The 24,382-nt window shown below is 37.6% G+C and overlaps 1 long non-coding RNA gene across 2 annotated transcripts in view; it reads left to right on the forward strand.

The window, feature by feature from the left end:
* The window catches only part of LOC109552245 (uncharacterized), an 80,037-nt gene that overhangs the window by 18,863 nt on the left and 36,792 nt on the right, over positions 1-24,382 (forward strand). Inside the window, exon 1 of one of the 2 annotated variants that reach the window (XR_002179039.3) lies at positions 17,396-17,700. The exons of the other annotated variant lie outside the window; for it this stretch is intronic. This is a non-coding gene — a long non-coding RNA (uncharacterized lncRNA). Of the gene's footprint in view, positions 1-17,395; positions 17,701-24,382 lie in introns of those variants that run through there. 2 annotated transcript variants of the gene reach the window in all.

Raw genomic sequence — 24,382 nt, forward strand, 5'->3', positions numbered from 1 at the left:
TCTTTGTCTGACTTATTTCACTTAGCATAATGCTCTCCAAATCTATCCATGGACACTTAGGTTGCTTCCATATCTTGGCAATTATAAATAATGCTGCTGTGAACATTGGGGAGCATATATATTTTCAAATTAGTGTTTTTGTTTTTTTCTGATATATATACAGGAGTGGAATTTCTGGGTCATATGGTAGTCCTATTTTTAGTTTTTTGAGAAACCTCCATACTGTTTTTCACAGCGGCTGCACTAATTTACATTCCCACAAACAATGTATGAGGGTTCCCTTTTCTCCATATCCTCACCAACGTTTGTTAGTTGTATTCTTTTGAGGATGGCTATTCAGACAGGTGTGAGGTGATACCTCATTGTGGTTTTGATTTGCATTTCCCTGATGATGAGTGATGTTGAGCATTTTTTCATCTACATAAATGTTTATTGAGTTCTTCTGCCCATTTTTAAATCAGGTTGTTTGTTTTTTGATGTTGAGTTGTATGAGCTGTTTACATATGTTGGATATTAACCTCTTATTGGTCATATCTTTGCAAATATTTTCTCCCATTTAGTAGGTTGTCTTTTCATTTTGTCGATGGTTTTCTTTGCCATGCAAAAGCTTTGAAATTTAGTTAGGTCCCATTTGTTTATTTTTGCTTTTGTTTCATTTGTTTTAGGAGATGGACCCAAAAAAATATTGCTACAGCTTATGTCAAAGTGTGTTCTTCCTATGTTTTCCTCTAAGAGTTTTATGGTTTCCAGTCTTACACTTAGGTCTTTAATCCATTTGAGTTTATTTTTATAAATAGTGTTAAAGAACGTTCTAATTTCATTCTTCTACATGTAGCTGTCCAGTTTTCCCAGCAACACTTATTGAAGAGACTGTGTTTTCTCCATTGTATATTCTTGCCTCCTTTGTCATAGATTAATTTACCGTAAGTGTGTGGATTTATTTCTGAGCTCTCTATTCTGTTCCATTGATCTATGTGTCTGTTTTTGTGCCAGTACCATACCGTTTTGGTTACTGTAGCTTTGTAGTACAGTCTGAAGTCAGGGAACTTATTCCTCCAGCTCTGTTCTTTCTCAAGACTGGTTTGACTATTTGGGGCCTTTGTGTTTCCATACAAATTTTAAAATTGTTTGTTCTAGTTCTGTGGAAAATGCCATTGTTATTTTGATAGGGATTGCACTGAATCTGTAGATTGCCATGGGTAGTATGGTTATTTTAACAATATTAATTCTTCTAATCCAAGAACATGGTATAGCTTTCCATATGTCTGTGTCATCTTCAATTTCTTCCATCAGCATCTTATAGTTTTCTGGGCACAGGACTTTTACCTCCTTAGGTAGGCTTGTTCCTAGGTATTTTATTCTTTTTGATGTGATGGTAAATGGGATTATTTCCTTACTTTCTATTTCTGATAGTTTGTTGTTAGTGTATAGAAATGCAACAGATTTCTGTATATTAATTTTTTATCCTACAAACTTTACTGAATTCATTGATGAGCTCTAGTAGTTTTTCTGGTGGCCTCTTTAAGATTGTCTAGGTATAGTATCACGCCACCTACAAAGAGTGACAATTTTGCTTCTTCCTTTCCAGTTTGGATTCCTCATTTCTTTCTCTTGTCTGATTGCTGTGACTAGGACTTCCAAAACTATGTTGAATTAAAGTGGCAAGAGTGGGCATCTTTGTCTTGTTCCTGATCTTAGAGGGAATGCTTTCAGCTTTTCACCATTGAGAATGATGTTTGCTGTGAGTTTGTTGTATATGGCCTTTATTATGTTGAGGTGTGTTCCCTCCATGCCCATTTTCTGGAGTTTTTGTCATAAATGGATGTTGAATTTTGTCAAAAGCTTTTTCTGCATCTATTGAGATGATCATATGGTTTTTATTCTTCAATTTGTTAATGTGGTGTGTCACATTGATTGATTTGCAGACATTGAAAAATCCTTGGATCCCTGGGATAAATCCCACTTGATCATGGTGTATGATCCTCCTAATGTATTGTTGGATTTGATTTGCTAATATTTTGTTAAGGATTTCAGCATTTGTGTTAATCAGATATATTGGCCTGTAATTTTCTCTCTCTTTTTTTTTTTTTTTTGATATCTTTGACTGGTTTTGCTATCAGTGTGATACAGGCCTCATAGAATATTCTCACAAGTGTTTCTTTCTCTGCAGTTTTTGGACTAGTTTGAGAAGGATAGGTTTTAACTCTTCTCTAAATGTTTTGTAGAATTCACCTGTGAAGCCATCTGGTCCTGGACTTTTGTTTGTTGGGAGTCTTTAAAGTACTGATTCAATTTCATTACTGGTAATTTGTTCATATTTCCTATTTCTTCCTGGTACAGTCTTAGAATATTGTACCTTTCTAAGAATTTGTCCATTTCTTCTGGGTTATCCAGTTTATTGGCTTATAGTTGTTCATAGTAGACTCTTGTAATCCTTTGTATTTCTGAGGTGGTTGTAACTTCTCCTTTTTCATTTCTGATTTTATTGATTTGGGCCCTCTCCCATTTTTTCGTGATGATTATGGCTAAAGGTTTATCAATTTTCTTTATCTTTTCAAAGAACTGGCTTTTAGTTTCATTGGTGTCTTCTGTTTTTTTGTTTTTTTTTTTAACCTCTTTCATTTATTTCTGCTCTGATCTTTATGGTTTCTTTCCTTTACTAACTTTGGGTTTTGTTTGTTCTTCTTTTCTAGTTCCTTCAGGTGTAAGTTTAGGTTGTTTATTTGAGATTTTCTTGTTTCCTGAGCTAAGCTTTTATTGCTATAATCTTCCCTCTTAGAACTGCTTTTGCTGCATCCCATAGGTTTTGGATCATTGTGTTTTCATTTGTCCTTAGGTACTTTTTTTTACTTCCTCTTTGATTTCTTCAGTGATCCATTTGTTGTTTAGTAACATATTGCTTAGCCTCCATGTGTTGGTGTCTTCTTGAAGTTATTTTCTTGTAGTTTATATCTCGTCTCATAGCAATTGTGGTTGGAAATGATGCTTGATATGGTTTCAGTTTTCTTAAATTTACAGAGGCTTGTTTTATGGCCTAGCATGTGACCTCTCCTGGAGAATGTTCCATGTGTACTGGAAAAGAATGTGTATTCTGCTGCTCTTGGATAGAATGCTCTATTATATATCAATTAAGTCTGTCTGACCTAATGTGTCATTTAAGGCCAGTGTTTCCTTATTGATTTTCTGTCTGGATGATCAGTCCATTGGTGTAAGTGGGGTGTTAAAGTCCCCTGCTATTACTGTGTTACTTTCAATTTCTCCTTTATGTCTGTTAATACTTATTTGTAACTGAAATTCTTTTATAAGGAAGATTTGTCCCTCCCCACCCTGCACATTTATTTATTTACTTAGTAATTTAATCTGTTATGTATATGAATCCATGGATATTTATTTCATTCTTTAGATCATAATCCAATGTAATTTTTATTTATTTTGTCATTCACATTGTTCCAGTCTTGGCTATCAGCAGCTCTTTTAGGTTGACCCCTGTGTCCTTTTGATATGCTCTCATCTCCTCCTCACTCCCTTACTTTCTGATAGTATATGGTGTTCCAGGCTTATCTTGTATTTTTCCTGCCCCAACCCTTGAATCAAACAGCCATTTCTCCAAGGAATTCTGGCTCCTTTTATTGTTAAATGGCATTTAGAAACCAAGATCTTGGGTGTGTTCATCACTACTAGGTGCCAGTGCTTCTCAGTCCTCTCAAGGAACAGCGCTGGAAATTACATGTATCATACTAACCATTGTAAACACACCTATCTACATTTATATCTGTACCTACCTGTTTGTATAGTAAACCCTAATTCCCACCTTCATTCCACTTATTTGTCACTTCTTTCTCTGATGGTGAAAAATGTGGTGCCTGGCTCCCATTATCTACAATATATTTACTTATTGGTCCAACCCTGGCAAATATGTAAAGTGTCAGAATTGCTAAACTGTACCCCTTGAGAGAAAAAAATTTTACTAGTGTTTTTGTACAGTTCTTTTTGTCTTTATCCTTACAGGATCTAGGCAAAACACTATTTTCCATAATTATTTAGGTAAACTCCTTTCTTTCCCCTCCCCTTCAGAGAGACTCTGCCCTGTATTTGTAATATAGTTAGATTCATTTGTCACAGTCTGCATTACATCCTGGATTCCCCTGGCATCCTGAGTTTTTTGTTTTGGGGTTTTGTTTGTTTGTTTTTTGGTTTTTTGCATGCAGTAAAAGTTATCCTTGTGGTGTATGAGTTTTGAGTTCAAAACTATGAGTTTTGAAAAATTCACAGAATTATATAACCCAACACCATAGTACCATACAGACCAGGCCCATCATCCTAAAAATCCTGTTGTGCTGCGGGGACAGCATTTTGAATTCTTTTTTCAGACTCATACATGTTTAAAAATCAAATATGCAATTGACTAAAATAGTCATTTCTAGACTAATATTATTTCACACTATTTTTTTTTACTTTTTTTTCAAAGTTCATGTTATACTTTAAGAAATTTCCATTATTTATCAAACTCTAAAATTCTCTCTTGAAGAGATATCAAGTCTCAATTACTAATGACATGTATGGATCAACCAAAGCACATTCTGTAGCCCAAGTCCATTTCCCAATATGCCTGGTCCATTCTCCATACAGTCATAGCAAAAACATTTCCACAGTAAGCCAAAGAAAATCAGAAAAATAAGTACAAAAATAACTTTATAAATTACAAATACAGTATTTCTTTTTTAATTCTCCAATGCTTTGAATTTGAAGTTTCCATGTTGCTGCTCTTCTTTTGGGCTGAGATTGGCAAAAGTTGACTATAACTTTGCTCCCTTTTCCCATAAAAATTTAACAACCATTTTTCTATTTCTGAAAGTCAGAATATTTTCATTGCTTTCCTAAATTCTTTAATTTGAAAAAGGAATAAATGAGGGTGAGTCATGTAACAGAAGTAGAAGTCAGAAGCCAGACAGGTGGAAATGAGGTTAAGTCATGGTTCCTGGTTAAAATTCTGAAGGAGGCCTCTTCAGAAGCCAAGGCACAGAGAAACAGAGTGGCTAGCAGGCCTAAATTAGTGACTTGGTTAGTCAACAGACAGGGATCCAGAAAACATTCAATTTTTTAGACTGGGCAAATTGAAAGCACCAAAGGGATACCTCTACTCAGCCTATTGCTCCTTTTTTTTTTTTTTTTTTAATTTTTTTGCCTTACCATGCAGCAGGCGGGATCTTAGTTCCCCAGCCAGGGATCAAACCCGTGCCCCCTGCAGTGGAAGCTGGGAGTCTTAATCACTGGACCGTCAGGGAAGTCCCAGCCTATTGCTCCTTAGAAGGGTAAAATAAAGTAGAAGATTTCTACTAGAAATCTTAAACCAGCTATGATTTGAGCAGGGGGAAGAGCTCTTAATCCTCAAGTATATCACCTGTCCTTGTCACCCAAGCCAGCTTTGGTACCTGACAGTGGAACTATGCATGCTAATCTGAGGGTTCATGTAGAGGCTTGAATGGGGATGGGTGTGGGAGGTGGTAGAGTGAACTAGGAGAAATTGTATGTGAAATTGTATGTGCCTGTGTGCCTATGCACATTTTTCTGAGGACAGAATCAATAGATTTCAACAGATTATCAAAAGTTTCTGAGTTGTATAAAAAGATCAAGAACTACATGGATTTAGGTTCTGGCTGGAGGGGTCAGCGTCTCCATAAATGTGTCCAATCTGATTCCTCCTGGGTTGCTGCTTCCCAGGAGCAGGTGTCCCACCTGGGAGGAACATCACAGGACCACTGCTGTTTGAGCCTCCCTGGAGTACTGGCCGCACGGTCACTCCCTGCTTCTTAAAACACTTCTGGCTCTGATTTTTATAACACTCCTTCTACAAACGTTCTGTCTCCTGAATTGGCACATCTTAATCACCTCATGTTTCCTGAAGGCTTATGTTGTCTAGTGATGTGTTGTCTGTCCTTTGTTTTCTTTCTACACTCTTTCCCTTGGAGGCTTTATCTATCCTTTTCTGTCAAATTCTCCAGCACGTGCTATAATTTTGCATTTCCAAAACATGCTGGGATGTTTCCATTTAGATACATCACACCTTTCTTAAATTCACTAAATGTAAAAATACAAAGAAATCTTTTGTGATTGAATAAAATTACCTTTAAAAGTTTCTCCCAATATTGATATTTTATGATCCTAGCTTCTGGTAATCATAATGCCCTACTCCAAATGACTTGGGTTCAAAATCTGAGCGAATGACATCAAAGTATTATAAGAATTTGAAATCTAGAAAACGTAGAGAACAGTGAATCAAGACCCCTTAAAACACCTAATGACAGCACAGCATTGCGAGATTAATGAGACAAGTACACAGGGTCCTTGATGATGAAAGAAGGGTCCCAACCCGGCCAGAATAGGGGGTCAGAGGAGGCTTTGCTGATGTAGAGTTGAGACTTAATGGCTGCTTTCAAAACTTCAAGTTAGTTTAAGGGACAGCATTGCAGGAGAAACTAAAAGGTGAGGCATTCTAGAAAAAGGGGACAGAAATACGCAAAGGCATAAAAGATGGGAATAATATGGTTTACACTGGGAACTTTCAAAAGTTGGGAGTATAAGGAGTAAAAGTAAGAAGGTGAAAGATGAGATTAGGGATATGGGGCCAGATGAAAAGGCGGTCCCGTATTCTGTATTAAGGGTTAAGCCCCTTGGTTAGAGAGCACACATCAGAATGGGGGAAGTGGGCAGAGAGAAAAAGCAGTGGTGGGGAGAAAGTATTTTTCAAATTGCCCAGGCTGAGTCCTTTTCCAATATCCTGACACTCTTCTCGCAGGAGGAACACGTCCAAATAGGTTGACGATCACCACGTATAATGCTCACTGAAGGACATGTGTCATGCTGGTGAACACTGTGGAGGTGGTGGGGGGAAGGGGTGAGAAGCAATGCTGGAGGTGTGGGGACCATGGGAGGGCTGGAAGCAGAGTGGTGACATGGTCAGATTTGCATTTCTGGGAGGTCAACGGTCACTGTGGACAGGATAAACAGGAGGGGATAAGATTAGAAGCACCATGACTAGGTAGGGAGCTGGTGGGTGCAGTCATCCAAGTGAGAAGTGACTGGGGCCATGGGAATAGGGATGGAGAGAAGTCAGATTTGAAAAATATTTAAGACAGTGGTTTCCAAACTTATCTGCACATTGGAATCACTGGGGGGGGCTTCAAAAAGAGCTTGTGATTCCATTGATCAGGGATGTGGCCTGGCCTTTGGAATTTTTAAAAGATCCCCAGATGATTCTAATGTGCAGACACGTGGAGAGAATCACTGATTTAGGGAATAAAATCAGCGGCAATCAGTGACTGATTAGATGGAGTTGAGAATGTGGGAGAGGCATGTGAAGGATGGCTAAGCCCAGGTTTCTAGCCCTGGACACTTGGCAGAGCTGATAGAACAGGACAGAGGCCTGATCCCTACCCTAGCCTTTTAGAATATTGTCAAGTGTGTCTCAATGCAGCAATCTCTGTTCCTTTTCAAATATGCTGTGACACTGATACTTGAGGAAAGCCACCGCCGAGGCCACTCTTCCCACATGCTGGCCACTACTGACTGAGCACGGCGGGGGCTCTACAGCAGATCAGTTACTGCAGATGTGGACTCCTCTGGTGGGCAGCTTGGAGCGAGGGACTCACTAGCCTCACTGAAATTTTCTTAGAACTGCACTGCAACCTAAGTTTCTTCCTCCCCAACTTCCTTCCTTCCCTCTCTCCTCCACAGGGGTCGGACCTACATCATGGTCTGATGGGCCTCCTGGCCTCCTCTGGCTCCCTCCCTGTTTTCCCTCATAGGCTATTACTCAAATAATCTCTTGCATGACTAATTATGTCTTGGTGTCTGTTTCTCAGAGAATCCAAACTAACATAAGGTTTTAACTTTCTTAAATTTTAATCTTTCTCTTTGATTCTTATGAATTATGAGAAACAACTCTCCATCATTTCGGCCAAAGACAACTTAAATGAGTTTCCAAGGTGCACACTGACAAAGCTTCAAATTTAATTAGGCAAACCAACCTAGCCAGAGAAAAGCCAAAATATGCCAGGATTTTCCCTCATCAAATTCACATGGACATTTCTGCAAAGTCTTAACAAAGAAACCAATTACATTAAAGGCTCTACATCTTGAAAAGACTGACATCGCATGAAGCATTAAGGTATCAAAAGTGCCTCTGTAACTTTCAAAGACCAAATGTTTCATAAAACAATTACAAAAAAATGACACCACAATGCAGAAAACATCACAGTGGCAACCATGAGGAATTCCCCTTAATTATACAACTTGTTGGGAAATTTGTAGCCTCATACAATCTACTGCCAGGAAGTATAATGTTACTTGCATCAATAAATAAATATACAAAATAATACATGAAGCATCTTCCATGGGTCAAACATTGTATGAGGTACTTTACATGGTATACTAATTTTGCAACCATCTTATGGAGAAAAGATTATTAAGTCCATTTTTTAGAAGAATAAACGGAGGCTTAGAGAGGTGGTGACGTGTCTAGTTCCCACAGCCTAGGTAGCAGAGTACATATTCAAACTCAGGTGAATTTCTACTGCTCCCCTGAGGCAGGCTGCCTTCTGGCAAAACTGGGCATAGCCCATCAGAAGGCTTCCTGAAGTCAGATGTTTTTATGTCACACTCTAAGAGGAAGGGGACATTGCCCTCACTATCCTTACTAGGGAATAAGCAGTGACCTAAGTCCACATCCTAAAAATACAAAAATGAACCACACAGAATAATAGAAGCTTAGAGCAGAAAGGAGCCTTCAAGATATCTAGTCTAACATTGCACAGCTAAAGAATTTGGTGAGAATTTCTTCTAGTTTATTGAGAGACAGACACCTTTTAGATTCACCTATGTGGGTACTTTGCATCTCGGCCTACACCCAGAGAGGAAAGCCCTTGGCCGAGGGAGCAGGAGTTAAAAAGAGGTAGGCGCTGGGTGGTTGTTTTGGTAAATTTATTCAAACTAAGAAAACATTCCGCTCCCACGCTACCCTGTGCAGTGGCCACCAAAGAGAAACAAAGATCGCTCCCATTTCCCTCTGGCCCTCAGATGGTTCCCAGGACCCTGAAGTTGGTGGCAAGGGACCAGCTCCTCCTTTTTGCCAGGTTCCTATGCTAGTTCTATCAGCTTAGAGAATAGGAGTGAGAAAGGCAAGGGAAGTGGCTCTGTGGTTCTGGGAAAGAAAAGGACTGTGTTCCTTCCCAAATTTATTGTCCTGTAAGGTACAGCCTTCTCCCTACTGACAGAAAATTGAATATTTTCCCTTCTCCAGTGTTCCTAACCCCTTCCATTTTTAAGAGGAAATTCAAGATACCACTTCCCTTTCTGAAAAATTTTCTCTCTCAGGCAGGCTGCCATTATCAACAGTAGTATGTAAATATTCACTATAAAGCTACTTTGTACGTTTTATTTTTTTCTCAAGCCAACATATGAATTTAATTTACAATATTAATGGACACAGTAAATACATGAATATTATTTGCTGTGTTTTCTTTTTTGGATAAAGAAAAAAAGTTTAAATCATAAAGTATAATTTGTGAGCATAAACTACTCAAAGTTTTGTTATCCACCTGGGCCATGGGTAGCATAAGAAGAAAGTCTGAAAGTCCAGCCTTTGAATTGCTAATGAGATTGCCAGCAATTTATTCTTTAAATAAATAGCCCCATCTGTATTACTTCAGATGCTGAGGCCACAGATGGTCTATTTTTATCATCAAACTTCAAGGTGTACTTTCCCATGGAAGTCTAAAGATTTTCTTTAGAAATGACTACGATTTCAGAAATTTCCCTTGTAACTTCGTAGCAGTGTGTCCATGTATACCAGCAGTCTGAAAGTCACGTTGATGTTCAAGAGCTGTCATATTACCTATCCTTGGTCTTGGAAAGAAAGGTTGCACATGGAATCAGCACTGTTCTAAGCCCTTTCTTTACTCTTCAGCCACCAAAATAATTACATGCTAAGCTTTGTTTATTCGGGTCATTTATTTGAGGCTGCAGGTCAAAACTGAGTCTCAGTTTAATCACTTCCTCCTGGAAGCTTTTTCTGACCCCAACAAAGGTTAGCTTCCTCCTAAGGTGGCCTCATAACTTGTGCTTCGGTGTAAGGACTGGTTTAATGGTCATCTCCGCTAGAATGTAAGCTCTAACAGGTTCAAGATTAGGTCAGTGTTGTTGACCACTGCACCCCCAGAATATAGCATAGTGCTAGAAATGCAATAAGTATCAGTGGAATAAGCAAATAGAAGGCTTCCCTCATTCTATACGAAACTTTATACAACATTTGATATTATAGAACCATCAACTCCCCCTTCAAACTTCCCTGTCTCACAGCGAGAGCACCTCTTGCACCCTCTTCCCACCTTCCACATTGCTTTTCCAGTAGCTTCTCTCCCTCTTTATATCCTTATCCATACATTTTTAAATTGAAGTATAGTTGATGCATAAGGTTATTTAAATTACAGGTGTACAGTACAGTGATTCATAATTTTTAAAGGTTATATTCCATTTACAGTTATTATAAAATATATTCCCCATGCTGTACAATTTATCCTTGTAGCTTATTTTATACCTAATAGTTTGTACCTCTTGCTCCCCTCCCCCTAAGTTGTCCTTGCCCCCTTCCCTCTTCCTACTGGTAACCACTAATTTGTTCTCTATATCTGAGTCTGCTTCTTTTTTGTTATAGTCACTAGTTTGTTGTATATTTTAGATTCCACATATAAGTGATATCATACAGTATGTGTCTTTCTTTGTCTGACTTATTTCACTTAGCATAATGCCCCCTAATTCTATCCATGTTGCTACAAATGGCAAAATTTCATTCATTTTTTATGGTTAAGTACTATTCCATTGTACGTATATACCACGACTTTACCCATTCATTGCTTGATGGACACTTAGGTTGCTTCCATATGTTGGCAATTGGAAATAATGCTGTTATGAACATTGAGGTGCATGTATCTCTTCGAATTAGTGGACTTTTTTAAAAAATATATACCCAGGAGTAGAATTTCTGGCTCATATAGTAGTTCTATTTTTAGTTTTTTGAGAAACCTCCATACTGTCTTCCACAGTGGCTGCACCAATTTACATTCCCACAAACAGTGTACTAGGGTTTCCTTTTCTCCACATCCTTGCCAATGTTTGTTATTTGTGTTCTTTTTGATAATAGCCATTCTGATTGATGAGAAGTGATATTTCATTGTGGTTTTGATCTGCATTTCCCTGATGATGAATGATGTTGAGCATCTTTTCTTGTGCATGTTAGCTGTCCACATTTCCTCTTGGGAAAAATGTCTATTCCATTCTTCTGTCCATTTTTTTTTTACATTGAATGCATATTTCATTTTTTAATTTAATTTTTATTTTATATTGGAGTATAGTTGATTTACAATACTGTGTTAATTTCAGGTGTACAGCAAAGAGATTCAGTTACACATATACATATATTCATTCTTTTTCAGATTCTTTTCCCATATAGGTTATTACAGAATACTGAATAGAGTTCCCTGTGCTATACAGTAGGTCCTTGTTGATTATCTATATTATATACAGTAGTGTGTATATATTAATCCCAAGCTCCTGACTTATCTTTCCCCCTCCCCCAGATTTCACCTTTGGTAACCATAAGTTTGTTTTCATTATCTATAAGTCTGTTTCTGTTTTGTAAATAAGTTCATTTGTATTATTTTTTAAAAATTTTATTCCACATAGGAATGATATCATATGATATATGTCTTTCTCTGTCTGACTTACTTCACTTAGTATGACAATCTCTAGGTCCATCCATGTTGCTGCACGTGGCATTATTTTGTTCTTTTTTATGGCTCAGTAATATTCCATTATATATAGGAACCACATCTTATTCCTCTGTTGATGGACATTTACGTTGCTTCCATGTCTTTAGTATTGTAAATAGTGCTGCAATGAACATTGTGGTGCATATATCTTTTCGAATTATGCTTTTCTCCAGGTATATGCCTAGGAGTAGGATTGCTGGGTCATGTGGTATTTCTATTTTTAGTTTTCTAAGGAACCTCCATAATGTTCTCCATAGTGGTTTTACCAATTTACATTCCCACCAACAGTGTAGGAGGGTTCCCTTTTCTCCACACCCTCTCCAGCATTTGTTGTTTGTAGACTTTTTCATGAAGACTATTTGCATTTTTCTGATAATTTGTGACATTGAACATCTTTTCATGTGCTTTTTGGACAACTGTATGTCTTCTTTGATGAAATGTATATTTAGTTCTTCTGCCCATTTTTTGTCTTTTAATTTTGGAATTTTATTTTATTTATTTTTTTAGACAGGTTCTTATTAGTCATCAATTATATATACATCAGTATATACATGTCAATCCCAATTGCCCAATTCATCACACCACCACCACCACCCCCGCTTTCCCCCTTTGGTTGGTGTCCATACGTTTGTTCTCTACATCTGTGTCTCAATTTCTGCCCTGCAAACTGGTTCATCTGTACCATTTTTCTAGGTTCCACATACGTGCATTAATATGATATTTGTTTTTCTCTTCCTGACTTACTTCACTCTGAATGACAGTCTCTAGATCCATCCATGTCTAAACAAATGACCCAATTTCATTCCTTTTTATGGCTCAGTAATATTCCATTGTATATATGTACCACATCTTCTTTATCCATTCATCTGTCGATGGGCATTTAGGTTGCTCCCATGACCTGGCTATTGTAAACAGTGCTGCAATGAACAATGGGGTGCATTGTGTCTTTTTGAATTATGTTTTTTTCTGGGTATATGCCCAGTAGTGGGATTGCTGGGTCATATGGTAGTTCTATTTTTAGTTTTTTAAGGAACCTCCATACCGTTCTCCATAGTGGCTGTATCAATTTACATTCCCACCAACAGTGCAAGAGGGTTCCCTTTTCTCCATACCCTCTCCAGTATTTGTTGTCTGTAGATTTTCTGATGATGACCATTCTAACTGGTGTGAGGTGATACCTCATTGTAGTTTGGATTTGCATTTCTCTAATAATTAGTGATGTTGAGCAGCTTTTCATGTGCTTCCTGGACATCTGTATGTGTTCTTTGGAGAAATGTCTATTTATGTTTTGCGCCCATTTTTTGATTGCATTGTTTGTTTTTTTAATATTGAGCTGCATGAGTTGTTTATATATTTTGGAGATTAATCCTTTGTCCATTGACTCATTTGCAAATATTTTCTCCCATTCTGATGGTTGTCTTTTCTTCTTGTTTATGGTTTCCTTTGCTGTGCAAATGCTTTGAAGTTTCATTAGGTCCCATTTGTTTATTTTTGTGTTTATTTCCATTACTCTAGGAGGTGGATCAAAGATCTTGCTGTGATTTATGTCAAAGAGTGTTCTTCCTATGTTTTCCTCTAAGAGTTTTATAGTGTCCGGTCTTACATTTTGGTCTTTAATCCATTTTGAGCTTATTTTTGTGTATGGTGTTAGGGAGTGTTCCAATTTCATTCTTTTACATGTAGCTGTCCAGTTTTCACAGCACCACTTACTGAAGAGACTGTCTTTTCTCCATTGTATATCCTTGCCTCCTTTGTCATAGATTAGTTGACCATAGGTGCGTGGGTTTACCTCTGGGCTTTCTATTTTGTTCCATTGATCTGTGTTTCTGAGTTTGTGCCAGTACCATATTGTCTTGATTACTGTAGCTTTGTAGTATAGTCTGAAGTCAGGGAGTCTGATTCCTCCCGCTCCATTTTATTCCCTCAAGACTGCTTTGACTATTCAGGGTCTTTTGTGTCTCCATACAAATTTTAGGATTTTTTGTTTGAGTTCCATAAAAAATGCCATTGGTAATTTGATAGGGATTGCATTGAATCTGTAGATTGCTTTGGGTAGTATAGTCATTTTCACAATATTGATTCTTCCAATGCAAGAACATGGTATATCTCTCCATCTGTTGGTATCATCTTTATTTCTTTCATCAGTGTCTTATAGTTTTCTGCATACAGGTCTTCGATCTCCCTAGGTAGGCTTATTCCTATGTGTTTTATTCTTTTTGTTGCAATGGTAAGTGGGAGTGTTTCCTTAATTTCTCTTTCAGATTTTTCATCATTAGTGTATAGGAATGCAAGAGATTTCTATGCATTAATTTTGTATCCTACAACTTTACCAAATTCATTGATTAGCTCTAGTATTTTTCTGGTAGCATCTTTAGCATTCTCTATGTATAGTATCATGGCATCTGCAAACAGTGACAGTTTTACTTCTTCTTTTCCAATTTGTATTCCTTTTATTTCTTTTTCCTCTCTGATTGCTGTGGCTAGGACTTCCAAAACTATGTTGAATAATAGTGGAGAGAGTGGGCATCCTTGTCTTGCTCCTGATCTTAGAGGAAATGCTTTCAGTTTTTCACCATTGAGAATGATGTTTGCTGTGGGTTTGTCATATATGGCCTTTATTATGTTGAGGTAGGTTCCCTGTATGCCCACTATCTGGAGAGTTTTTATCATAAATGGGTGTTGAATTTTGTCAAAAGCTTTTTCTGCATCTATTGAGATGATCATATGGTTTTTATTCTTCAATTTGTTAATATGGTGTATCACATTGATTGATTTGCATATATTGAAGAATCCTTGCATCCCTGAGTTATATCCCACTTGATCATGGTGTATGATCCTTTTAATGTGTTGTTGGATTCTGTTTGCTAGTATGTTGTTGAGGATTTTTGCATCTATATTCATCAGTGATACTGGTCTATAACTCTTTTTTTGTAGTATCTTTGTCTGGTTTTGGTATCAGGGTGATGGTGGCCTCATAGAACAAGTTTGGGAGTGTTCCATCCTCTGCAATTTTTTGGAAGAGTTTGAGACGGATGGGTGTTAGCTCTTTCTTAATGTTTCATAGAATTCACCTGTGAAGCTATCTGGTCCTGGACTTTTGTTTGTTGGAGGATTTTTAATCACAGTTTCAATTTCATTACTTGTGATTGTTCTGTTCATATTTTCTATTTCTTCCTGGTTCAGTCTTGGAAGGTTATACCTTTCTAAGAATTTGTCCATTTCTTCCAGGTTGTCCATTTTATTGGCATAGAGTTGCTTGTAGAAGTCTGTTAGGATGCTTTGTATTTCTGCAGTGTCTCTTGTAACTTCTCCTTTTTCATTTCTAATTTTATTGATTTGAGTCCTCTCCCTCTTTTTCTTGACAAGTCTGGCTAACGGTTTATCAATTTTGTTTATCTTCTCAAGGAACCAGCTTTTAGTTTTATTGATCTTTGTTATTGTTTTCTTTGTTTCTATTTTATTTATTTCTGTTCTGGTCTTTATGATTTCCATCCTTCTGCTCACCTTGGGTTTTGTTTCTTCTTATTTCTCTTGTTCCTTTAGGTGTAAGGTTAGAGTGTTTGAGATTTTTCCTGTTTCTTGAGGTAGGCTTGTAGAGCTATAAACTTCTTTCTTAGAACTGCTTTTGCTGCAACCCATAGGTTTTGGATCATTGTGTTTTCATTGTGATTTGTCTCTAGGTATTTTTTTTTATTTCCTCTTTGATTTCTTCAGTGATCTCTTGGTTATTTATTAACGTATTGTTTAGCCTCCATTTGTTTGTGTTTTTTACGTTTTTTTCCCCAGTAATTCATTTCTACTCTCATAGTGTTGTGGTCAGAAAAGATGCTTGATATGATTTCAGTTTTCTTAAATTTACTGAGGCTTGATTTGTGACCCAAGATGTGATCTATCCTGGAGAATGTTCCATGCGCACTTGAGAAGAAAGTGTAATCTGCTGTTTTTGGATGGAATGTCCTATAAATATCAACTAAATCTATCTGGTCTATTGTGTCATTTAAAGCTTCTGTTTCCTTATTTATTTTCATTTTTGATGATCTGTCCATTGGCATAAGTGAGGTGTTAAAGTCCTCCACTATTATTGTGTTACTGTCGATTTCCTCTTTTATAGCTGGTAGCAGTTGCCTTATGTATTGAGCTGCTCCTATGTTGGGTGCATATATATTTATAACTGTTATATCTTCTTCTTGGATTGATCCATTGATCATTACGTAATGTCCTTCCTTGTCTCTTGTAACATACTTTATTTTAAAATCTATTTTATCTGATATGAGTATTGTTACTCCAGCTTTCTTTTGATTTCCATTTGCATGGAATATCTTTTTCCACCCCCTCACTTTCAGTCTGTATGCGTCCCTAGGTCTGAAGTGGGTCTCTTTTAGACAGCATATATATGGGTCTTGTTTTTGTATCCATTCAGCCAGTCTATGTCTTTTGGTGGGAGCATTTAATCCATTTACATTTAAGGTAATTATCGATATGTATATTCCTATTACCATTTTCTTAATTGTTTTGGGTTTGTTTTTGTAGGTTCTTTTCTTCTCTTGTGTTTCCCACTTAGAGAAGTTCCTTTAGCATTTGTTGTAGAGCTGGTTTTGTGGTGCTGAATTCTCTTAGCTTTTGCTTGTCTGTAAAGCTTTTGATTTCTCCATTGAATCTGAATGAGATCCTTGCCAGGTAGAGTAATCTTGGTTGTAGGTTCTTCCCTTTCATCACTTTAAGTATATCATGCCACTCCCTTCTGGCTTGGAGAGTTTCTGTTGAGAAATCAGCTGTTAGCCTCATGGGAGTTCCCTTGTATGTTATTTGTCATTTTTCCCTTGTTGCTTTCAATAATTTTTCTTTGTCTATAAATCTTGTCAATTTGATTACTGTGTGTCTTGATGTGTTTCTCCTTGGGTTTATCCTGCTTGGGACTCTCTGTGCTTTCTGCACTTGGGTGGCTATTTCCTTTCCCATGTTAGGGAAGTATTCGACTATAATCTCTTGAAATATTTTCTCATGTCCTTTTTCTACCTCTTCTCCTTCTGGGACCCCTATAATGTGAATGTTGTTGCGTTTAATGTCACAGAGGTCTCTTAGGCTGTCTTCATTTCTTTCCATTGTTTTTTCTTTATTCTGTTCTGCAGCAGTGAGCTCCACCATTCTGTCTTCCAGGTCACTTATCCATTCTTCTGCCTCAGTTATTCTGCTATTGATTCCTTCTAGTGTAATTTTCATTTCAGTTATTGTATTGTTCATCTCTGTTTGTTTGTTCTTTAATTCTTTTAGGTCTTTGTTAAACATTTCTTGCATCTTCTCAATCTTTGCCTCCATTATTTTTCTGAGGTCCTGGATCATCTTCACTATAATTATTCTGAATTCTTTTTCTGGAAGGTTGCCTGTCTCCACTTCACTGAGTTATTTTTCTAGGGTTTTTATCTTGTTCCTTTATCTGGTACATAGCCCTCTGCCTTTTCATCTTGTCTATCTTTCTGTGAATGTGGTTTTTGTTCCACAAGCTGCAGGATTGTCGTTCTTCTTGCTTCTGCTGTCTGCCCTCTGGTGGATGAGGATATCTAAATGGCTTGTGCAAGTTTCCTGAGGGGAGGGACTGGTGGTGGGTAGAGCTGATTGTTGTTCAGATGGGCAGGGCTCAGTTAAACATTAATCCGCTTAACTGCTGATGGGTTGGGCTGGGTTCCCTCCCTGTTGGTTGTTTGGCCTGAGGCAACCCAACACTGGAGCTTACCTGGGCTCTTTGGTGGGGCTAACGGCAGACCCTGCGAGGGCTCACGCCAAGGAGTACTTCCCAGAACTTCTGCTGCCAGTGTCCTTGTCCCCGTGGTGAGACACAGCCACCCCACCTCTGCAGGAGACCCTCCAACACTAGCAGGTAGGTCTGGTTCAGTCTCCCCTGGGGTCACTGCTCCTTCCCCTGGGTCCTGATGCACACACTACTTTGTGTGTGTCCTCCAAGAGTGGAGTATCTCTTTCCCTCTGTCCTGTCAAAGTCCTGCAATCAAATCCCACTAGCCTTCAAAGTTTGATTCTCTAGGAATTCCTCCTCCCGTTGCCTGACCCCCAGGTTGTGAAGCCTGATGTGGTGCTCAGAACCTTCACTCCAGTGGGTGGACTTCTGTGGTATAAGTGTTTTCCAGTCTGTGAGTCACCCACCTAGCAGTTATGGGATTTGATTTTACTGTGATTGTACCCCTCCTACTATCTCATTGTGGTTTCTCCTTTGTCTTTGGATGTGGGGTATCTTTTTTGGTGAGTTCCAGTGTCTTCCTGTCAATGATGTCCAGCAGCTAGTTGTGATTCTGGTGTTCTCACAAGGGGGAGTGAGAGCACGTCCTTCTACTCTGCCATCTTGGTTCAGGGCCCCCACCCTGCCCATTTTTTGATTGGGGTTTTGTTTTTTGGGTTTTTTTTCAAACAGAGCTGCATGACCTGTTTGTATATTTTGGAGATTTATCCCTTGTTGGTCGTTTCATTTGCAAATATGTTCTCCCATTCTGTGGGTTGTCTTTTAGTTTTTTTACAGTTTCCTTTGCTGTGCAAAAGCTTTTATGTTTAATTGGGTCCCATTTGTTTATTTTTGTTTTTATTTCATTACTGTAGAAGGCATATCCTAAAAGATACCACTGCCGATTTATGTCAAAGGGTGGTCTGCCTATGTTTTCCTCTGAGATTTATAGTATCTGGTATTACATTTAGGTCTTTAATCCATTTTGAGTTTATTTTTGTGTATGGTGTTAGGGAGTGCTCTAATTTCATTCTTTTACATGTAGCTCTCCAATTTTCCCAGCACCATTTATTGAAGAGATGGCCTTTACTCCATTGTATATCCTTGCCTCCTTTGTCATAGATAAGTTGACCATAGGTGCGTGGGTTTATCTCTGGGCTTTCTATCTTGTTCCATTGATCTATATGTCTGTTTTTGTGCCAGTACCATATTGTCTTGATTACTGTAGCTTTGCAGTATAGTCTGAAGTCAAGGAACCTGATTCCTCCAGCTCCATTTTTTTTCCCTGAAGACTGCTTTGGCTATTCAGGGTCTTTTGTGTCTCCATACAAATTTTAAGATTTTTTGTTCAAGGTTCGTAAAAAATGCCATTGGTAATTTGATAGGGATTGCATTGAATCTGTAGATTGCATTGGGTAGTATAGCCATCTTCTCATGATTGATTCTTCCAATCCAAGAACATGGTATATCTCTCCATCTGTGTTATCTTTGATTTCTTTCATCAGTGTCTTATAGTTTTCAGAGTACAGGTCTTTTACCTCCTTAGGTAGGTTTATTCCTAGATATTTTATTCTTTTTGTTGCAGTGGTGAATGGGACTGTTTCCTTAATTTCTCTTTCTGATCTTCATTGTTAGTGTATTGGAATGCAAGAGATTTCTGTGCATTAATTTTGTATCCTGCAATTTTACCAACTTCATTGATGAGCTCTAGTAGTTTTCTGGTGGTATGTTTAGGATTCTCTATGTATAGTATCATGTCATCTGCAAACAGTAACAGTTTTACTTCTTCTATTCGAATTTGTATTCCTTTTATTTCTTCTCTGATTGCCATGCAAGGAATTCGAAAACTATGTTAAATAATAGTGGCAGGAGTGGACATCCTTGTCTTGCTCCTGATCTTAGAGGAAATGCTTTCAGTTTTTCACCATTGAGAATGATGTTTGCTGTGGGTTTGTCATATATGGCCTTTATTATGTTGAGGCAGGTTCCCTGTATCCCCATTTTCTGGAGAGTTTTTATAATAAATTGGTGGTAAATTTTGTCAAAAGCCTTTTCTGCATCTATTGAGATGATCTTATGGTTTTTATTCTTCTATTTGTTAATATGGTGTATCACATTGATTGTTTTGCATATATTGAAGATTCCCTGCATCCCTGGGATAAATCCCACTTGATCATGATGTATAATTCTTTTAATGTGTTGTTGGATTCTGTTTGCTAGTTTGTTGTTGAAGATTTTTGCATCATATTCACCAGTGATATTGCTGTGTAACTTTTTTTTTTGTAGTATCTTTGTCTGGTTTTGGTATCAGGGTGACGGTGGCCTCGTAGAATGAGTTTGGGAGTGTTCTTTCCTCTGAAATTTTTTGGAAGAGTTTGAGAAGGATGGGTGTTAGCTCTTCTCTAAATGTTTGATAGAATTCACCTGTGAAGCCATCTGGTCCTGGGCTTTTGCTTGTTGGAACATTTTTCATCACAGTTTCAATTTCCTTACTTGTGATTGGTCTGTGCCTATTTTCTATTCTTCCTAGTCAGTCTTGGAACGTTATACCTTTCTAAGAATTTATCCATTTCTTCCAGGTTGTCCATTTTATTAGCATAGAGTTGCTTGTAGTAGTCTCTTATGATGTTTTGTATTTCTGAGGTGTCCATTGTAACTTCTCCTTTTTCATTTCTAATTTTATTGATTTGAGTCCTCTCCCTCTTTTTCTTGATGAGTCGAGCTAAGGGTTTCTCAATTTTGTTTATCTTCTCAAAGAACCAGCTTTTAGTTTTATTGATCTTTGCTATTGTTTCCTTTTTTTCTATGTCATTTATTTCTGCTCTGATCTTTATGATATCTTTCCTTCTACTAACTTTGGTTTTTGTTTGTTCTTCTTTCTCTAGTTCCTTTCAGTGTAAGGTTAAATTGTCTATTTGAGTTTTTTCTTGTTTCTTGACGTAGGATTGTATTGCTATAAACTTCCCTCTTAGAACTGCTTTTGCTGCCTCCCATAGGTTTTGGATCATTGTGTTTTCATTGTCATTTTTCTCTAGGTATGTGTTGATTTCCTCAGTGATCTCTTGGTTATTTAGTAACGTATTGTTTAGCCTCCATGTGTTTGTGTTTCTTACGTTTTTATCCCTGAAACTGATTTCTAATCTCATAGCATTGTTGTTGGAAAGGATGCTTGATATGATTTCAATTTTCTTAAATTTACTGAAGCTTTATTTGTGACCCAAGATGTGATCTATCCTGGAGAATGTTCCATGTGCACTTGCAAGGAAAGTGTAATTTGCTGTTTTCAGATGGAATGTCCTATAAATATCAACTAAATCTATCTGGTCTGTTGTGTCATTTAAAGCTTGTGTTTCCTTATTAATTTTCTGTCTGGATGATATGTCCATTGGTGTAAGTGAGGTGTTAAAGTCCCCCACTATTATTGTGTTACTGTCGATTTCCTCTTTTATAGCTGGTAGCAGTTGCCTTATCTATTGAGGTGCTCCTATGTTGGGTGCATATATATTTATAATTGTTATATCTTCTTCTTGAATTGATCCCTTGATCATTATATTCCTTGTCTCTTGTAACATTCTTTATTTTACAATCTATTTTATCTGATATGACTATTGCTACTCCTGCTTTCTTTTGGTTTCCATTTGCATGAAATATCATTTTCCCTCCCCTCACTTTCAAATTGTATGTGCCCCTAGGTCTGAAGTGGGTCTCTTCTAAACAGCGTATATATGGGTCTTGGTGTTTTTTTTTTTTTTTCTCACTGTTGTGGCCTCTCCTGTTGTGGAGCACTGGCTCCAGACATGCGGGCCCAGCGGCCATGGCTCAAGGGCCTAGATGCTCTGTGGCATGCCGGATCTTCCCGGATGGGGGCATGAACCCGTGTCCCCTGCATCGGCAGGTGGACTCTCCACCACTGCGCCATCAGGGAAGCCCCCTGGGTCTTGTTTTTGTATCCATTCAGCCAGTGTTTGTCTTTCAGTTGTAGCATTTAATGCATTCACTTTTAAGGTATTTATCGATATGTATGTTCCTATTACTATTTTCTTAATTGTTTTGGGGTTTTTTTTGTGTGTCCTTTTCTTCTCTTATGTTTCCTTTAGCATTTGTTGTAGAGCTGGTTTGGTGGTGCTGAATTCTCTTAGCTTTTGCTTGTCTGTGAACTTTTGATTTCTCCGTTGAATCTGAATGTGATCCTTGGTGGGCAGAGTAACCTTGGTTGTAGGTTCTTCATCACTTTAAATATATTGTGGCACTCCTTTCTGCTGAGAAATCAGCTGTTAACCTTATTGGAGTTCCCTTGTATGTTATTTGTCATTTTTCCCTTGTTGCTTCCAATAATTTTTCTTTGTCTATAAATCTTGTCAATTTGATTACTGTGTCTTGACGTGTTTCTCCTTGGGTTTATCCTGCTTGGGACTCTCTGTGCTTTCTGCACTTGGGTGGCTATTTCATTTCCCACGTTAGGGAAGTATTCAACTATAATCTCTTGAAATATTTTCTTGTGTCCTTTTTCTACCTCTTCTTCTGGGACCCCTATAATGTGACTGTTGTTGCGTTTAATGTCATAGAGGTCTCTTAGGCTGTCTTCATTTATTTTCATTCTTTTTTCTTTATTGTGCTCTGCAGCATTGAATTCCACCATTCTGTCTTCCAGGTCACTTATCCATTCTTCTGCCTCAGTTATTTTGCTATTCATTCCTTCTAGTGTATTTTTCATTTCAGTTTTTGTATTTATCATCTCTGTTTGTTTGTTCTTTAATTCTTCTATGTGTTTGTTCTGTATTTCTTCTAGGTCTTTGTTAACATTTCTTGCATCTTCTTGAGTTTGCTTCTATCCTTTTTCCGAAGTCCTGGATCATCTTCACTATCATTATTCTGAATTATTTTCCAGGAATGTTGCCTACCTCCACTTCATTTAGTTGTTTTTCTGGGGTTTTATCTTGTTCCTTCATTTGGTACATAGTCCTCTGCCTTTTCACTTTGTCTATCTTTCTGTTAATGTGGTTTTCATTCTACAGGATGCAGGATTGTAGTTCTTCTTGCTTCTGCTGTCTGCCCTCTGGTGGATGAGGCTATGTAAGCGGCCTGTGCAAGCATCCTGATGGGGGGGCTGTAGTGTCCTTGTCTCTTGTAACAGTCTTTATTTGAAAGTCTATTTTGTCTGATATGTGTATTACTACTCCATCTTTTTTTTTTTTTTTTTTTTTTTTTTTGCAGTATGCGGGCCTCTCACTGTTGTGGCCTCTCCTGCTGTGGAGCACAGGCTCTGGACGCACAGGCTCAGCAGCCATGGCTCACAGGCCTAGCTGCTCCACGGCATGTGGGATCTTCCAAGACTGGGGCACAAACCCACGTCCCCTGTATCGGCAGGCGGACTCTCAACCACTGCGCCAACAGGGAAGCCCTCCATCTTAATTTCCATTCTCATGGAATACATTTTTCCATCCCCTCACTTTCAGTCTGTTTGTGGCTCTAGATCTGAAGTGGGTGTCTTGTAGACAGCATATATACGGGTCTTGTTTTTGTACGCATTCAGCCAGTCTATGTCTTTTGGTTGGAGCATTTAATCCATTTACATTTAAGGTAATTATTGATATGTCTATTCTTATTGCCACTTTGTTAATTGTTTTGGCTTTTTTTCTGTTGGTCTTTTCATTCCCTTCTTTTGTTCTATTCTCTTGTGATTTGATGACTATCTTTAGTGTTGTGTTTGGATTGTTTTCTCTTTTTTGTGTGTGTATCTATTGTAGATTTTTGTTTGCAGTTACCATGAGGTATGTGTATTCCATTGAATACATATATCACATCTTTATCTATTCATCACTTGATATACACTTAGGTTTCCTCCATATCTTGCCACTTGTAAATAACACTGCTATGAACATTGGCGTGCATGTATCTTTTCCAATTATTTTTTTTTAATATACATATATACACAGGAGTGTAATTGCTGGTCTCATTGTAGTTCTATTTTAGTTTTTTGAGAAACCTCCATACTGTTTTCCACAGTGGCTGCACCAGTTTACATTCCACAAACAATGTACAAGGGTTCTTTTTTCTCCAATGTTTGTTATTTGCGATTCTTTTTGTTAATAACCATTCTGACAGATGTGAGGTGATATTTCATTTTGGTTTTGATCTACATTTCTCTGATGATGAATGAGGTTGAGCATCTTTTCATGTGCTTTCTGGCCATCTATATGTCTTCTTTGGAGAAATGTCTATTTAGTGCTTCTGCCCATTTTTTAATCGGATTGCTTGTTTTTTTGATGTGAAGTTTTTGAGCTGTTTCTATATGTTGGATATTAACCCCTTATTGTTCATATCGTTTGCAAATATTTTCTCCCATTCAGTACATTTTCTTTTCATCTTGTTGATGGTTTCCTTAGCTGTGTGAAAGCTTTTAGTTTTAATTAGATCTCATTTGTCTATTTTTGTTTTTATTTCCTTCAAGTGATAGCATAAAAAAATACTGCTGTGGTTTATGTCAAAGAGTGTTCTATTTTTTAATGGGATTGTTTCATTTTTCTGATAGTTCATTGTTAGTATAGAGAAATGGAACAGATTTCTATATATTAATTTTGTATCCTGCAACTTCACTGAATTCATTGATAAGCTCTAGTAATTTTCTGGTGGCCTCTTTAGGATTTTCTGTATATCATGCCATCTACAAACAGTGACAGTTTTACTTCTTCTTTTCCAATTTGTATTCCTTTTATTTCTTTTTCTTCTCTGATTGCTGTGGCTATGACTTCCAAAACTATGTTGAATAAAAGTGGCGAGAGTGGGCATCTTTGTCTTGTTCCTCATCTCAGAGGAAATGCTTTCAGCT

Source organism: Tursiops truncatus, chromosome 8, assembly GCF_011762595.2.
Source record: "Tursiops truncatus isolate mTurTru1 chromosome 8, mTurTru1.mat.Y, whole genome shotgun sequence".
Classification (NCBI taxonomy): Eukaryota; Metazoa; Chordata; class Mammalia; order Artiodactyla; family Delphinidae; genus Tursiops; species Tursiops truncatus.